The 14296-nt window shown below is 37.6% G+C and overlaps 1 pseudogene; it reads right to left on the bottom strand.

Moving 5' to 3' along the window:
• Window positions 1–2780: 2780 nt before the first annotated feature.
• LOC129353317 (GATA zinc finger domain-containing protein 14-like) lies at window positions 2781–3233 on the bottom strand (annotated as a pseudogene).
• Window positions 3234–14296: the final 11063 nt, after the last annotated feature.

The raw sequence follows: 14296 nt of genomic DNA, 5'->3' as shown, positions 1-14296 counted from the left end.
GTGCAGGAGTGGTTGTTGTTGGTGCAGTTGTGGTTGTTGTTGGTGCAGCTGTGGTTGTTGTTGGTGCAGCTGTGGTTGTTGTTGGTGCAGCTGTGGTTGTTGTTGCTAGTTGTGGTTGTTGTTGGAACAGCTGTGGTTGTTGTGGAACAGCTGTGGTTGTTGTTGGTGCAGTTGTGGTTGTTGTTGGAACAGCTGTGGTTGTTGTTGGTGCAGCAGTTGTAGTTAGCGCAGCTGTGGTTGTTGTTGGTGCAGTCGTTGTAGTTGGTGCAGCTGTGGTTGTTGTTGGTGCAGCTGTGGTTGTTGTTGGAGCAACTGTGGTTGTTGTTGGTGCAGGAGTGGTTGTTGTTGGTGCAGCTGTGGTTGTTGTTGGTGCAGTCGTTGTAGTTGGCGCAGCTGTTGTTGTTCAGCTGTGGTTGTTGTTGGAGCAACTGTGGTTGTTGTTGGAGCAACTGTGGTTGTTGTTGGTGCAGGAGTTGTTGTTGGTTCAGCTGTGGTTGTTGTTGGTGCAGTCATTGTAGTTGGCGCAGCTGTGGTTGTTGTTGGTGCTGTGGTTGTTGTTGGTACAGCAGTGGTTGTTGTTGGTGCAGCTGTGGTTGTTGTTGGTGCAGCTGTGGTTGTTGTTGCTGCAGTTGTGGTTGTTGTTGGTACAGCAGTGGTTGATGTTGGAACAGCTGTGGTTGTTGTTGTTGCAGCTGTTGTTGTTGCGACAGCTATGGTTATTGGTGCAGTTGTAGTTGTTGATGGAACAGCTGTGGTTGTTGTTGGTGCAACTGTGGTTGTTGTTGGTGCAGTTGTTGTTGGTGCAGTTGTGGTTGTTGTTGGAGCTGTGGTTGTAGTTGCGCAGTGTTGTTGGAGCAACTGTGGTTGTTGTTGGAGCAACTGTGGTTGTTGTTGATGCAGGAGTGGTTGTTGTTGGTTCAGCTGTGGTTGTTGTTGGTGCAGTCATTGTAGTTGGCGCAGCTGTGGTTGTTGTTGGTTCAGCTGTGGTTGTTGTTGCTGCTTTTGTGGTTGTTGTTGGAACAGCTGTGGTTGTTGTAGGAACAGCTGTGGTTGTTGGTGCAGTTGTGGTTGTTGTTGGAACAGCCGTGGTTGTTGTTGGTGCAGCAGTTGTAGTTAGCGCAGCTGTGGTTGTTGTTTGTGCAGTTGTTGTAGTTGGTGCAGCTGTGGTTGTTGTTGGTTCAGCTGTGGTTGTTGTTGGAGCAACTGTGGTTGTTGTTGGTGCAGGAGTGTTGTTGGTTCAGCTGTGGTTGTTGTTGGTGCATTCGTTGTAGTTGGCGCAGCTGTTGTTGTTTCAGCTGTGGTTGTTGTTGGAGCAACTGTGGTTGTTGTTGGTGCAGTAGTGGTTGTTGTTGGTGCAGCTGTGGTTGTTGTTGGTGTAGCTGTGGTTGTTGTTGCTTCAGTTGTGGTTGTTGTTGGTACAGCAGTGGTTGTTGTTGGTGCAGCTGTTGTTGTTGGTGCAGCTGTTGTTGTGTTGCGACAGCTTGGTTGGTGTAGTTGTGGTTGTTGATGGAACAGCTGTGGTTGTTGTTGGTGCAACTGTGGTTGTTGTTGCTGCAGTTGTGGTTGTTGTTGGTGCAGTGGTTGATGTTGGAACAGCTGTGGTTGTTGTTGCAGCTGTTGTTGTTGCAGCTATGGTTATTGGTGCAGTTGTAGTTGTTGATGGAACAGCTGTGGTTGTTGTTGGTGCAACTGTGGTTGTTGTTGGTGCAGTTGTTGTTGGTGCAGTTGTGGTTGTTGTTGGAACAGCTGTGGTTGTAGTTTGCGCAGTCGTTGTAGTTGTCGCAGCTGTGGTTGTTGTTGGAGCAACTGTGGTTGTTGTTGGTGCAGCTGTGGTTGTTGTTGGTTCAGCTGTGGTTGTTGTTGGTGCAGTCATTGTAGTTGGCGCAGCTGTGGTTGTTGTTGGTTCAGCTGTGGTTGTTGTTGCTGCTTTTGTGTTGTTGTTCAGCTGTGGTTGTTGTGGAACAGCTGGTTGTTGGTGCAGTGTTGTTGTTGCAGCGTGGTTGTTGTTGGTGCAGCAGTTGTAGTTAGCGCAGCTGTGGTTGTTGTTGTGCAGTTGTTGTGTTGGTGCAGCTGTGGTTGTTGTTGGTTCAGCTGTGGTTGTTGTTGGAGCAACTGTGGTTGTTGTTGGTGCAGGAGTGGTTGTTGTTGGTGCAGCTGTGGTTGTTGTTGGTGCAGTTGTAGTTGGTGCAGTGTTGTTGTTTCAGCTGTGGTTGTTGTTGGAGCAACTGTGGTTGTTGTTGGTGCAGTAGTGGTTGTTGTGGTTGGTGCAACTGTGGTTGTTGTTGGTGCTGGAGTTTTTTGTTGTTGGTTCAGCTGTGGTTGTTGTTGGTGCAACTGTGGTTGTTCTTAGTGCAGTCGTTGTAGTTGGCGCAGCTGTGGTTGTTGTTGGTTCAGCTGTGGTTGTTGTTGGTGCAGGAGTGGTTGTTGTTGGTGCAGCTGTGGTTGTTGTTGGTGCAGGAGTGGTTGTAGTTGGTGCAGCTGTTGTTGTTGTTTCAGCTGTGGTTGTTGTTGGAGCAACTGTGGTTGTTGTTGGTGCAGTAGTGGTTGTTGTTGTGGTTGGTGCAACTGTGGTTGTTGTTGGTGCAGGAGTTTTTGTTGTTGGTTCAGCTGTGGTTGTTGTTGGTGCAACTGTGGTTGTTCTTAGTGCAGTCGTTGTAGTTGGCGCAGCTGTGGTTGTTGTTGGTTCAGCTGTGGTTGTTCTTAGTGCAGTCGTTGTAGTTGGTGCAGCTGTGGTTGTTGTTGGTTCAGCTGTGGTTGATGTTGGAACAGCTGTGGTTGTTGTTGCAGCTGCTGTTGTTGTGACAGCTATGGTTATTGGTGCAGTTGTGGTTGTTGTTGCTGCAGTTGTGGTTGTTGTTGGAACAGCTGTGGTTGTTGTAGGAACAGCTGTGGTTGTTGGTGCAGTTGTGGTTGTTGTTGGAACAGCTGTGGTTGTTGTTGGTGCAGCAGTTGTAGTTAGCGCAGCTGTGGTTGCTGTTTGTGCAGTCGTTGTAGTTGGTGCAGCTGTGGTTATTGTTGGTTCAGCTGTGGTTGTTGTTGGTGCAGTCGTTGTAGTTGGTGCAGCTGTGGTTGTTGGTTTAGGAGTGGTTGTTGTTGGTTCAGCTGTGGTTGTTGTTGGTGCAGTTGTTGTAGTTGGCGCAGCTGTGGTTGTTGTTGGTTCAGCTGTGGTTGTTGTTGGAGCAACTGTGGTTGTTGTTGGAGCAACTGTGGTTGTTGTTGATGCAGGAGTGGTTGTTGTTGGTTCAGCTGTGGTTGTTGTTGGAGAAACTGTGGTGGTTGGTGCAGGAGTGGTGGTTGTTGGTGCAGCTGTGGTTGTTGTTGGTGCAGCTGTGGTTGTTGTTGGAACAGCTGTGGTTGTTGTTGTTGCAGCTGTTGTTGTTGGGACAGCTGTGGTTGTTGTTGGTGCAGGAGTCGTTGTTGTTGGTGCAGCTGTGGTTGTTGTTGGGACAGCTGTGGTTGTTGTTTCAGCTGTGGTTGTTGTTGGAGAAACTGTGGTTGTTGTTGGTGCAGGAGTTGTTGTTGTTGGTTTAGCTGTGGTTGTTGGTGCAGTCGTTGTAGTTGGCACAGCTGTGGTTGTTGGTTCAGCTGTGGTTGTTGTTGGAGCAACTGTGGTTGTGGTTGGTGCAACTGTGGTTGTTGTTGGTGCAGGAGTGGTTGTTGTTGGTTCAGCTGTGGTTGTTGTTGGTGCAGTCGTTGTAGTTGGCACAGTTGTGGTTGTTGTTGGTTCAGCTGTGATTGTGGTTGGAGCAACTGTGGTTGTGGTTGGTGCAGGAGTGGTAGTTGTTGGTGCAGCTGTGGTTGTTGTTGGTGCAGCTGTGGTTATTGTTGGAACAGCTGTGGTTGTTGTTGTTTCAGCTGTTGTTGTTGTTGGGACAGCTGTGGTTGTTGTTGGTGCAGGAGTGGTTGTTGTTGGTTCAGCTGTGGTTGTTGTTGGGACAGCTGTGGTTGTTGTTGTTTCAGCTGTGGTTGTTGTTGGAGCAACTGTGGTTGTTGTTGGAGCAACTGTGGTTGTTGTTGGTTCTGTCGTGGTTGTAGTTGGAGCTGCTGTGGTTGTTATTGAGGCAGTTGTGGTCGTTGACATTTGTGCTTTTGTCTGCATCTCTAAAGCTTTCAAAGGAAACAGTTTTTAAGTTTTGTTTTTCTTTTTCAGTTCAGCATATGTTTGTTCACATGTGCAAACTTACCAATAACCACAAGCAAAATCATCGGAATCTTCTTCATCTTTGTTGGATTTTTTTTCTCTGTATGAAGTATAGATATATTTGTTTTATTTTATCTTTTTTTAAGTTAAAATATATTTTTTCTTTTCTTTCTTTTATCATCTTATTTGAAGGTGGCAGTACTTTATGTGGAATGCTTTTAAACATATTCATAAAAATGTTTCACTATTGTGTTCATACCCTTTTACAGATAAGCATTGTTTTATCACTGTCATTTTTTGTACGTGACATTTTTAGTCTAGACCTATATTCTTTATATTTACTAATATTGTTCCTTCAGTGTTCCCCTTTTTAATTCCAGAAGCTTTTATTTATTTATTTTTGACATAATTTCTTTCTGATCAGTCTGACACATTTATTATCTTTTTACTTTTTGTATATATAAGTATGATGATGATAAGATAATAAGATAATAATAAGATAAGATAAGATAAGATAAGATAAGATAAGAAAAGATAAAAGTCTTTATTGTTATTGTCACAGGAACAACAAAATTTAAAAAGCGCCATCAGTCAGTCCATACGCTTAACAAACTATCTCACAATTTTTTTTTTGTTTTGGTCATTTGGTAAGAGACGGGTTACGACATGAGTACATCACCCTGCCATTACAAGGGAAGAGAAAAAATTATTCTAACCCAAATTTTCACCATAAACCACTTAATAATTTAATTTTGCCTAATATGTTAATAGTTGGTGAAATCCTGAGGATTTGGAAGCACCTAATCCCTACAAAGTAAGAATATACAAAGACCAAACCTAACATAGTAAACATTATACCACTGTCCTAACCATCGAATCACAATTTTTTTTTCATCTTATTACTAGAGGTAAACATAAAGTTTAATATTTATGGAGACTAAAAATATGAAGTACTTACAGTTACTCTTGTTGAAATAAAATTTAGTACGGAAAAGTTTCTCTCCGATTATTTCTTCTTGCTGCCTGTGTTGTGACTATTCTTAAGTTTCGCAAAGAAGCTTTTATACCTGTGTAGGGCAGGTACTGTGACATCAGGACTGTATAATGATGTAAAATATCTGAGTAATAATGTGAACAATAAAGTATTTTAGGTGTGGCCTCTTTGATTTTTTTTGTGTGTTTTATCAATTGTATTCGCTCAACTGGTTGAGCAGCATTTCTTTTGTTATTAGGTATTATGATATGACGTTGGATATGTTTTGTTTGCAATTTATTTTGTTATTCTTTACAGCAATAGCAATTTTTTAGAAAATGTAAGTCAATTTATAGCATGGCTGCAGTGTTATGTGAAGCTTCATGTCACAGTCAAAGATGCAATTCTAGATTGTTGATAGTAGATCTATATTTGAAATGTCCACTTCATTTTTTCCACACTGAGCTTTCTGTGTGAGCTTTAGTTTACACTTACTTTTCTTCTTTTTTTTACTTGTAGTCAACATATGTACTAGTAGAATCTGACATTTTGATATTTTTATTCCGGGAAGCGGGATCATTTTTGTGAATATTTATATTGTTAAAACAGTCACAAGAGACAATCTTTCCGTGGTATCCAGTCCAAACTGCAAGACTTAAAAACCTTATAGGGTTTTTTGGAATTAACTAAACTGAACCAGGATATTAAGGAGATGAATCAAGGTTCTGGAGGATTAAGAGAGATTATGTGAATGGTCTAAGAACTTCCTCTCTTATAGGTAAGGCTGTGAAATATAGGAGACATCAGCACACATTCACTTTATAGACGACGTTTGCATAAATTACATATCACTGACAGTCTGTCTGTAAGTATTATTTACTTGAATTCATACAAAATTATAAGCCTGTTTTTGCTTCTATGACTTTTGACAGGGTGTGTTGAACTATGATTTTAAGACTTTAAGCTCTGTGACTAAGAAGCAAAATGTGTTTCCTTTAAGATGAAAAGATAGAGAAATAACATATCCATCCTTGTTGCTGTATTTTCTCAGAGATTAACTTTTGTTATGTTTGTAGAAGTTGTATTTGCAATTTAAGTGTTGCCATTGAAATTTACTTTAACTTTTACATAATCTTGTAATCAACGGGATTATGCATGTCAGCAGTGGAATTGTAGATTTCATTACCTTTAAGGAAATAACTGGGCAAAGGTAAAAAGCATAACAAGTATGAGAAGGAAAGGTCTACATTAAGTCAAACAACTTTTTCCCCATTAAATGAAAATCATTATCCAAACTGACTTAGATAAAATAAGTAATTATCTATCTATCTATCTATCTATCTATCTATCTATCTATCTATCTATCTATCTATCTATCTATCTATCTATCTATCTATCTATCTATCTATCTATCTATCTATCTATCTATCTATCTATCTATCTATCTATCTATCTATCTATCTATCTATCTATCTATCTATCTATCGATCGACATTTAATTGGTTCTCTTCAGTTAATCCCAAATGGAAATTGGCTTATAGTGTTTCTCAGTCATTTTGTTGCATTTCTGAGAGCATAATTGAAATTTTCCACACTACCTGTCTAAATGAGAAGGAAACTAATTTGTTTTAAGCTATTGCTAAAGTAGCAATAGCTTAAAACCTTAGAAAAAGTGTGCATGCATTGCAGTTTTCCTATACTTTCTGTATCCATGCTGGAAAAAGTAAATGAGGTTAAGGAATGAGAGGAACTCTATCACTCTCCTGTTGTGGGTCACAAACCATTGCCTGATGATGTTGAAAAGGCTAATGGAAATATCATTTTGCATGTTAAGGCTTGTAAAATGAATTTATGCTTAAATGTCGTGGAGGTCAAGACTATTCAACAGCGACCCATTGAGCAATTGAAAATGTAAGAGGAACTGTACATAATCATTTGCATGATGCAGGAAAGCACCTCCACCCTGTTTAAATGAGAAGGAAACAAACTAGTTTCCTTCTCATTTAGACAAGTAGTGTGGAAAATTTCAATTATGCTCTCAGAAATGCAACAAAATGACTGAGAAACACTATAAGCCCATTTCCATTTGGGATTAACTGAAGAGAACCAATTAAATGTTGAATCATTACTTTTTTGGTCAAAAATATTTATTATTTGATTGTATAATTAAATGTGTGGGTTTTCTTTAATTTATGTAAATACACTCGCAATGTATTTACTATAAGTTTTATTTATTAACTTGTTTTGTGCAAAGCTAAGACACTGAATGTGCCTAATATTTCTTTTTACATTAATTTAGTATTCCATTTGTGTCTGCACATTATTCAAATAATTATTAACAGGAGCCAACCAAACCTTTGTGTGTGTGTCTCTTTTGTTGTGTTCATCATGAGCTCTTTTGGAAACTTTACAATATGAAACAAAATCATTTCTCTTTATTCAACAAAAACAAAGAATTCAAATTTTAGCCAGGTAATTTGATATGTGAGACTTTATAACAGTCTGTTGATATCAGTATTCTGAGAGGTTACTGAAATTTAAAGGGTGTGGTATACTTTTTGTTTTTCTGTTGCAATCAGGTTTGGCAGCTTTATGACAGAAACTGAGTGGATGTGGACTCAGCAGTTTTACATGATAGAACAAAAGCACCTTCCAGGGTCATGACAATGATTCTCAAATATATCAGATGCATTTGTTGAATTTTAATAGTATGAAATTACATTTTTTTTTTTTTTTTTTTTTACCATTTTAAACACACAAAAAAATATTTTTAATTCCCATCCTATGCAGCTAATTGGCAAAAACAAAATCAACAAAAACTTCACTTTTCAATTTTGAGGTTACATTAGGTCTAAAAAAATGTGGCCAGAGAACAAGAACATCCAAAAATATGTCAATATGCTCCATCTGAAAGAAAGAAGCCTGCACAGAGAAAAAACTTTGTTTCTCTATTTCTCAGTCAACATATGCCAATTCTTTGTGCAAGCGCTCATCGCTTCATCTGTGATTTTTAGCTTCCATTACCTAGTGATAAGAACAAAGGTGAGTTGACTTTGTTTTTATGAAGCTGGGCTTACCCTGACTGTATCATCTGATAATTCAATTGCTTTTTTGCCACAGAATGTGCAGACTGTCTCTGCAAATGTCTAGACATTAGTCATTATTGAGAAAGCTCTTGTAAATAGAATAATGCATTTTACTATGTGAGGCCTGAAAAAATGCCATGCTATAAAATGAAAAAAAAAATAATAATTTGACCATTACAGCTCACATGATAATTTGTACAGACAAACTGAGCAAAATATATGACATTGCTCCTTTTTTTCTTTTTCTTAATTTGTTAAAATCACAAAACTCTGTTTTTGGCCATGTAGCCATGACAAGTGATAGTTGATGCTGTGTCTGTTTCCCAGACAAACTCTGATCTTTATGTTCAGAAGCTGCCGATGTGAAGAAAACCTCAGAAGCAGCATGTTATCTTGCATAACGTTTTGTTTTTTATGAGGTTCCATGATGCATGTTCGGTGGCAACACACCTATACACACCCAGTGTACTGTCCTTCCCTTTCTTGTTGGGAGCTATTGTCTTCAATCTTTGACGATTGTTGGTGACATTTATTGTGGTTTCTGTTTGTAGTCATGAGGAACAGGGTGTTCACAGTCAAAATTACAAATTCGTCTTGGATGTACTTTGTGGCGTGCTTGTTATCTGTTAGCCTGGGGCTGCCTTTCTCTCCATGAACAATTCTGCACACAGACACCCTTCAACATCAAAAATGTTGAAGGGTTATACAAAACAGAATCCTATTTCATTAATCTGATCTGTCTAGTTTGATATCAGATACAACCCTGATTTAACAAAGTCAGTCATCCAGCTAAGCTAGGATATCACCTCTGCCACAAATAGGAAACTGGCTCTTTTATGATATTTTGCCAATTGCCAAGATAGGACATGTGTAAATAAAAATAATTCAATAAAATATAGGTCACTCTCAAGTGTGTTCTAGTGTAGGATGATGGTTTTAAATGTTGCAACTAAATCACCCATAGTAAACAGTTAAATGTTAAAAGTATTGTATTGGAAACTATTATACTGTTAATATAATATAACTAATATTGATGTATTAATTAAATTAATGGAGTAATATAAAAATGTTTGACATCCATGCACACAAACATTTTCTTATTTTTAGTGGAGTGTTATTGAATTTCCAATGTAATCATAATGCTATACTGAAAGTGTTTGATGTTTTTCTTTGCCTGAAGTCTTTCAAAGACACAATGATACTATACAATAATATAAAAAAATGCCAGTAGAACAAGTAATAACGAATGAGGTTTGATGAAGACAAGTCTCAACAAGCCATTAAGTTGTTTTTTTTTATTGTACAGTCTGAATCTAGCTTGTCAGGTAACTTATTTTCACTAGTCTTAAGAAATGAGAATAATATTTATAAATGTAACATTTTTTTTAGTTTGAGGGCTGAACTGGATGTGCAAACCCATGTTATTAAAGCAATAGGAGGTTATGGGGTAAGAGACTCATCCTAATGAGAGACACAAACGGGGTCAACCAGGGCCACAAATTTTGTGCAAATAGCACAAGACAAGATTCTAACGTTGATCCATTTTAACCCACTTTTAGAGAAATGTAGGTTCCTGTTACTCATGCTTCTAAGCATTCATAAAAATAAGCGTGATTTACTGGTATTGACTCAAGTAGGTTTCCTATTGTTACATTGGCACGTTTTTGTTGTGTCTCTTATATCTCATAATGACGCATATGTCTTATAAAAATAGAAACTATGATGATTCAGTTCCCTTTGAACCTTCACTCAGATTGCTGTTTTCACATTGCTTTGTGTTTCAGCTGTGTCTTTACTGTACAGTGACTACATAAAAATAATTTTAAAATAATCTTTTCAGCAATTTCACCTAAAATACAACTTAAGTGAGGGATATAAAATCTATTAATTCAGATCCAGACTGTTGACTTATAACATGGTGGCTCTTGCAGCTGTTACATGCTTTTTACAGTCAAAGATTCGTCAGAACATTTTTAGGCTTCATGTGTCTCGTTTTGAAGAGCACAAATTAGCAGCACCACTGAAAAATCAAAAATGAAATATTTTCTTGATTTTGACACCTATCAATTATTTTCAACCTTTGCCTTTTTACATTAATTTCACCCAAAAGGGTGAAAAGCCAATTTTATTTAGTACTTTAGTTAGTTACATCAGCCTGACAATTTACATCAACAAATATTTCAATCTATAGAACAGTTTAGGTAAAAAAATGTTCTACATTTACAATCATGTAGTTGTTTGTGACTCCTAAATTAAGCACTTTAACTAATTACTCATTTGTTACTGATTACTAATTGTAATATTCTGGAGTAATTTCACAAACTGGTGCATAAATGAACAGCTGTAAAGTTAGACAAATTTAATGACAATTCATTTTTGCATTTAAACTTGTTTTCTTGACATAAATCCTTCATTTGTGACCATGACATGGAGATGCAGAATGGGTTACTTCTCAGTTATTCAGCAGAGCCTCTCAGAGGAGGAGATGGCTTTCACTTTCAGGGAATACATATGTAAAAAATAAATAGATCAATAAATACAGCCATTGGAGGGGAAAAGAACCTCTGAATTAACCAATCAAAGCTTAGTTTTCCACCCACATTCCTAAGGACATTTTTGGAAAGTCAGGACACAAACAGCATCAAAAGGAGAGGTGACACACCTGATTAGTAATTACCATGGAAGCTTAATGAGTAAGTACTGTTCTCCTGCTGCGAAGTTGTTTGTCGTCATTGTTGAACTAAGGTGAACTTATGGACATTTGTCAGCCAATGTTAGCGTGTGTAGAATAATTGTGGGTGTTTTGTTTTTTTCAACCTAGACAACAAAACAAAGGTTAGAACAGATGGAAGAGAGGTCATCAATTAATCACGAGGCAACACAGGACAAGCAACCATCCACACACTCACTCACACGCACACTCATCTGGGGGAAATTTAGAGACCCATTAACCTACGACTCATACTTTTGGACAGTGGGACAAAGTCACTGTACCTGGAGAAAACATACATACACTGGAAGAACTCACATTCTGCAGAAAGACCCCAGGCTGTGATTCAAACCCAAGATGCTGTTACTGCAAGTCAAATTTGCTACCAGCTGTTTCAGTGTGCCCCACAAAAGAGTATCCAGGTTTTACAAAATGTTCTGTTGTTTCGTGAATACAAACTGTAATTTTTACAGAAGGTAAGAAAAAAAAAACTGAAACAAAATTGCCAGCCTTTTTGTTTTTTTACTTTGAGGATCATATTTTCACAACCCCCAATTAAAAATGGCAGACATATTTTGGGCTTTGATTATGTTCATAGATTGTACTGTACAGACTGATACCATCTCCCTGTAAACTGAGGCAAATGTTTTCTGGGGATTTAATTCTGGTGAGGAATATTTCATGATGAAGAATTAATTTCTCAAGGATTTTTCACTGTTCTTGAAGTTTTCCAGGCCAAAGAAGAACCTGTAGCTGGAGGAGCTTTTGCTTCAAAACAACTATATATTAAACTGCACTGTGACCATTAAAACCAAAATGAAAAAATCATGTCCGAGAGATTTTCTTCTTATGCAGTAGGCTAAACAAATCACTGAAATTTAAAAAGATTTATAAAGTAATGTCACTTCCAAGAAAAATATAACTACAACAAAATGAAAGGCTATTTTCACACATTGAGATGGCAGATGGCTTCTTTAAGTGACAGTAGTAATTACTGTGGGAAATCTCACATGCACAACACTAACACCTGGTAATCACTTTCCAATTCAGCATGAATAGTTCTGATTGCCAACAATGGATTCCATTCTACCTTCAAACCCACTTACATAACTAACAACCTGCGTTATTTTCTTCCTGGCTCTTTTCCAACTCCCTGCAGGGTTGTTTCTTTGCAAGTCACACCTGCATGTTTTCTTAGTAACTGTCAGTGTCAGTCTGCATTTTACTCAATTCAACTTTTGCTTCCCTTTTAAATCTCTAAATCCAATCCATGCAGATAATAAAGACAGGAAAAAAGTATGTTCCTTTTTACAAAGAAAAAAACTAAGGTGGGTAATATTACATTTACTTAATTATATTTGCTGGATTAAATATACATACTTTTAGGAGTAGTTTCACTGCACTGTACTCTTTACTTGAGGAAAATATATGGCTACTTTACACACTGTGAGTAATTTCACTGAATGAAGACTAAACTTTTTTAAACCAAACATGCACCAGATACAGTTATTAGTAGTTTTATTCTTCGTCAACTATATTGGAACCCTGGTGGAAAAGACTACTGCACTTTTTGTCTGGCCCAGGAAAAGCTGTTTTTGTGTATAGAACTGATACCCAGTTGAGCAAGAACAAGATTTAGGAGATCTGAATGAGACTAATTGCTGATGTTAAAACAACTATATATTTGTTAACTTTGCTGTTTACATCCCATAATTGAATCTCAATAGATGATTCATTTTAGAGATTAAATTGTTTAGGATGTACCCCTAAGAAGCTGTAAAGTTAAACTGTGTTAATTAAAGCACTAATCTCTATTCGGGATAGAGATTAGTGTATTTTCTTATCTAAAGAAAAATCTTAATCAAAGTTTAAGATTTTTGACTAAAACAGACAGCTATTTCAAGTGAATAAACCTAAGGGAAAGTATTTGCCAGCTCTAAAATACAGGCTCACCATTGTACTCTATTTTGCTGAATATACCTGCATTTTCATATGCAAAGCAAGTTTTAGAAAATTGCCAACAAATATCAATTCCAAGTTCACTGTACTGCAAAACATACAACCTGTTAGCTGGCTGTGGTTAAAGGTGCCCTCTGTCAGGAGAGATGAGTCTGTCCTGTTTTGGAAAATGGTTTTAGAATGATTTGCATCTGAGGTTGAGGATAGACTTTCCTATTTCTTTATGTAGTTGTAAACAAAAACTGCTACGCATTTTAGTCACAAATTGTACCTGCATCTGCAGTTGTTTTTTTTATTGTTTGATACCTTGTTCTGTTTTTATTGGTTCACACATCCTTCTAAAATTGACTAATAATTTAATGAATTTCTTTCCTGAAAAAACAATTAAAATAAATAATAACAAAAGAAGCACGGCTGCCATCAGATGAATTGACAGATATATTAAAATCAAAGGCCTTCTCTGCAACAAAGATGCCAAACAGTTTGTAAGAACTGAGGGAATACTAACCATTGGCTGTTAACAGCAGTAAAAGGACACAAGCTGAACTGGGGCCAGTTTTCCCGTTTTCATAATTCTGGGCTGTATTTGATCAAAATCTTTGATTCATAGTTTCCCCAAAATATTTCTAAAATTTCACCTTTTCTCTTTCTCCTTAACCTGGTGTTGTGTATCATTTTGTAGGCTCCGGGGATACTTAGACCCCTAAAAAATCAGGGTGTATTATCCTTTTTGTCAAGGTGTGTCTTTCAAATGTGACCTCAGGTGGAATGGTTAGCTTTGGTTGATGCAAGGTTACATTGTGAGAAGAGACTGACCTTCAGGAGTACAAATATATTCATAAAAAGACATTCTGAAGAGAATTTTACAGTCATAAAGTTGCACAGGTCACCTCGCAATTAATCCAACAAAGGCGTATTGTTCGGTCAGTCTTCCACCCACGTTGCTCATTGAAAATGTGAAACTCCTGTAGCAGCCATAGCTTATCAGACACATTCTAGGCCTCCACTACATTAGGATCATGCAAAAACCCCCCTTTTAGCTTGCTTTACCTTGACATGCTAGTACAAATATCAATAAAGAAAAATCAACAACTATTAATAAATCTGAAATGTTTAGATAATTAAAACAACTTCAGGTGGTCTAAATGTGGCCTATATGCAACAAAATCTATACATGTATGTAACCCATGTTAAAATCTGACATAAATAGTAATAAATAGTTGATTGGAAGTCTGTAAACAGAAAATTGTGTCGCTGCCCCTTTAAGAGACCAGCATCACAGGCCGGAGAGAGACAGAGCGCAGAGGAGGAATCGGAGTGGAGCGGTGATTAATGAACAGCGAAAGTTAATTTAATTAAAAAAGATAATCTACCTGGTCGGGAACTGACAGGAATTTTATTGAGAATATTGGTTTTGGTCAGGATTT

Source organism: Poeciliopsis prolifica, unplaced genomic scaffold, assembly GCF_027474105.1.
Source record: "Poeciliopsis prolifica strain line A6 unplaced genomic scaffold, Auburn_PproV2 SCAFFOLD087, whole genome shotgun sequence".
Taxonomy (NCBI): Eukaryota; Metazoa; Chordata; class Actinopteri; order Cyprinodontiformes; family Poeciliidae; genus Poeciliopsis; species Poeciliopsis prolifica.
Note: the sequence above shows the minus strand (reverse complement) of the source record. Positions and strands in the feature narration are given on the sequence as shown.